Source organism: Lottia gigantea, assembly GCF_000327385.1.
Source record: "Lottia gigantea unplaced genomic scaffold LOTGIsca_52, whole genome shotgun sequence".
In the NCBI taxonomy this organism is placed as follows: domain Eukaryota; kingdom Metazoa; phylum Mollusca; class Gastropoda; family Lottiidae; genus Lottia; species Lottia gigantea.
The window spans coordinates 735,110-738,988 of NW_008709781.1; positions in this window are offsets into that span (position 1 = coordinate 735,110).

Sequence of the window (3,879 nt, forward strand, 5' to 3'; positions counted from 1 at the left end):
CGATGTCCCCTCGAGGAATGGCAACGCATCACTCCCAACGTCATCAGACGTTTGACGGCATCAGTCCGTAGGCGTGTTCTGGCATGTAATGATGCTCACGGTGGACATACCCACTACTGACTTGACTTTGTGACGTGTGGTGTGACATTTCCCGTTGTTTCTGTGATCAGTGCTCTAACGAAATGTTCTTTTTTCGACCCCACCCATCTTTAAAGGCTTGTCATATTGGTTGTACAGATTTTATTGAAATGAAATTTTTGTACAGATGTTGTGAAAGGATTTCTCAAAAGCATAACACCAATCCTAAACTTCTGCATTGTTTAGTTTTTCTTTTATGTCGTTGCAAACAGGTGGTATCGTTTCTTTTGGACACTAGTTTAGTATGCTTACAAATGGAAATGCTTGTTTGTTGTTGAAATAGAAACATGAACGAATAAACTATCGAACAAGGTACATTTTATGTGACTTAGTCAACATACCACTCAGGCTCTCTACTCGGAATTTACGTTTTCAGTGATGTCACGAATCGCGATAGCGAAACCCAGCGACATAAATGTTCAAGAAAAAAGTCCATGGTCAATCGGGCTGTCGTGGTCCTGGTATAACTAAGCCCTCGACTATGACAGCGTAGATTTATTGTTACGAAACAAAAGAACAATAGACATAATATAAGTTTCATAACATTTGACAATTTCTTCCTTGGATATATCGAATCAAATAGTAGTTAATATCATTGTATTCTATGTTTACAAAATTAAACAATTTATAGACCCTACTATAAATGGACAGAATTTAAAACGCTTACGTCAGATATAGAATTAGAGATCTTGGTAGGCGATCGTCTTTACGCAAAAGAAACAAGACGAGAGACAATTTTTCTTTTAATCAGGTATGAATTTTTACCATTCCGACTTGAACATAACTAACTAACATATTTACTGAACAGATAAAGAATTATCGCATAGTACAGAAAATAGTGAGCTGTTTATTGAAATAATTCAAAACATAATTTTCAGAAAACAATGAATGTTTTGAGTGTCTTTCGTGTTATTGTTATGTCATATCGAGTGTCTTATCAGGTAGAGTTCTCAAATGGAGGCTGCAAGTCAGTACCTAGCTTCGGCATCTTCTGTACATTGAGCGGACGTTTACAAACGACATTGGAATCTGCATTCAGACCCCGAAGAAAGCTGCACTGTGTTCTGTTGCATTCTTAGGCATCTTTGAATGTCATCCTACAAGTGACTGAGTGAGAGGCGTGGCATTACTTTGATCTTATGCCGTTCGTCCTGTTGGCTATGACAGTGTGTTGCCGTTGAATATGCTGTAAGGTGTGGTAGTCTTGCAAAATGGGGTAAATCGTGTGGTCGATGTAACGGGCTGTGACTCCATGACCTCTGTCTGGGTTAATATTCCTAACAGACAACAGATCCAAGTTTCTGATTGATGCCGATTTCAGCCCATGCCATGATGATTCTTACCAATTCTCATTAGGTGTCAGCTGAATGTCATAAACTTGCCCTTCTAAAGTCCCAAAATCATATATATGAAGAAAACAATATTATCATGCACGATTATTTCCAAAAATGCGACGTTTCTTTATCTGTTCAGTATATATAGTAGCCGTCTGCCAATAAGGGTTTCAAAAGGGGGGGGGGGGGGGTCTTGTCTTTTTTTGTATATCGGTATGTATACAATTTTATTGCACCAATCTGACTTTACAAACATTATCTGTGATTCACATTCGTTTAGAACACTTTCAGCATAATATGATGTTACCAACTCAGATAACACTCAAATCGAATGAATTTTGACCATGACTAGAGTTTTAAATTGTCCTTTCAGTTTATTCGGGGTAAATTGGTAAACATCTACAGATTTATGTAGAAAATGGATAATGGTAGTGTGTATGATATATTGTTTCATGCTGCCGAACATGGCATTCCAAGCGACGTAAATGAACTAATAGCTCGAGGGATTGATATCGATGTGCGAGACAAATCTGGAAGAACTCCTATACTTGTTGCATTAGTTAACCGGCACCCTGAAACGGCTGTCAATCTTATCACGGCAGCTGGTGCAAATTTGAACGTGGCAGATTCTGACGGTTTTACACCATTGATGCTTGCCATAAAAAATAACTTGAATAGGGTTTGTAAGATGTTAATCGACAAAGGTTGTAATGTTACCCTACAGAATAATTACAATGAAACAGCTCTTCATGTTGCTGTCAATACCTGTGAACGAATCATCAGTCAGCATGACGGAAATAACGAAAATCCATGTGATGATCCTTGGATACAACAGGTCACTGACAGAACTATGGAACTTTTAAAATTGTTTATTTCGCATGGTTGTGATGTGAATGTTAGAAACACCAGAAACCAGATCGCGCTACATTTTACTTCAAGAATGCCTGGATGTGCCAAGTATTTGCTTGAACATGGGTCAAATGTTAATGTGGAAGACACAATGGGGCGGACACCTTTGACTGTAGCTATAGAAAACGGAACTGTCGAAGTGGTTGAGTTGCTTCTAATTCATGGTAGTGAGCCTAATCTAGGTCGTGCCGTGAAATTCGATCTCTGGTTTTATCCTTTGGATCATTTGCAATTTAAGATATTAACACTTCTTTTGAAATTTCAATGGAGGTGTACTTTCGACAAAAGTCAAAACGTTTCACAAAAGTACTCGAATGAATCCTCATCTACAAGTTTTGACAATGAGACACGTCTATATTTAGTACGCTTGGCGTATCATACAGGTTCGTGTTCACAAGCGAATTTGTTTCATTTACTTAACCATTCAGATTTCCAAAATACGTGGCAGAGTATCGAGAAAATAAGAAAACGATTGAAGGACAATTGCAATATTCCAATGTCTTTGGAACATATATCTAGAATAGTTATTCTTAAATCTCTGAAGCCCAAGAAGGAGATAAATATTAGCAAATTAATCATTCCATCAGTATTAAAAAGTTTTCTACTTGTTTCTGACATTGTACACGATTGAAATAACTTACACTTTTCTCACTTCAAGAGTATCCGTTTTTACATGTGAAAGGAGTCGATATGATGACCTCATATTGCTTTTTAAAAAATAAGTGATGATAACTTCTAAAACAAATTACGATCAGATCATGAACTTCACTTGTGTTGATGAAGAGTCATACGAAACTGAAAATGATTCTTACATAGATATAACATACACGATCGTAATTCACAGCCATTTTGAATCACTACCTCGACTTAAAAGTCGAATTTCGATAAAGGTCATAATATTTCAACTAAGCCTTCCAAGAACATTTAAAGGTTAGAAATGGCTTTAATTGTGATTTGAAGGCAGTGTTGAAATATTAAATCATTTTTTTAAATTTTACTTATTAAGTCGGGGACTCAAAACTCAAATGGTTGTGAACTACGCTTGTTATTTCCATGTACGAATTATACGTAGTTTCGTAAATATGATGAGTGTATTAATGCGGAGAAAACCACGAAGTGAAACTAGATTAGCATTGGAATTAAATTTAAAGGCGAGTATGGTAACAATACATATTTTGGCCAAATCTTTTGGTGAAAAATCTTCCAAATGGGACAAACCGCATAGGCCTCTGTGTATGCTACATATAAATTGTGCATTTTCAATATCCAGATGGAAAACGAGTACTAAAAATCCTTGATTGCACACTACATGGTTTGCCTGTGTACATTAGCCCAATTAGGTTAAGAAAAGTAAGAAGTAAAATTTTATTTCATTGAACCTTGCTGTGTTTTATGTGAATCATTAGCAATATCGAAGTGTTGCCGACCAGATGTAGCAGCGGATAATTTCATGTTTCTCTGAATCGAGAATTTAGAAAGCATTGAAATGAGATTTAGA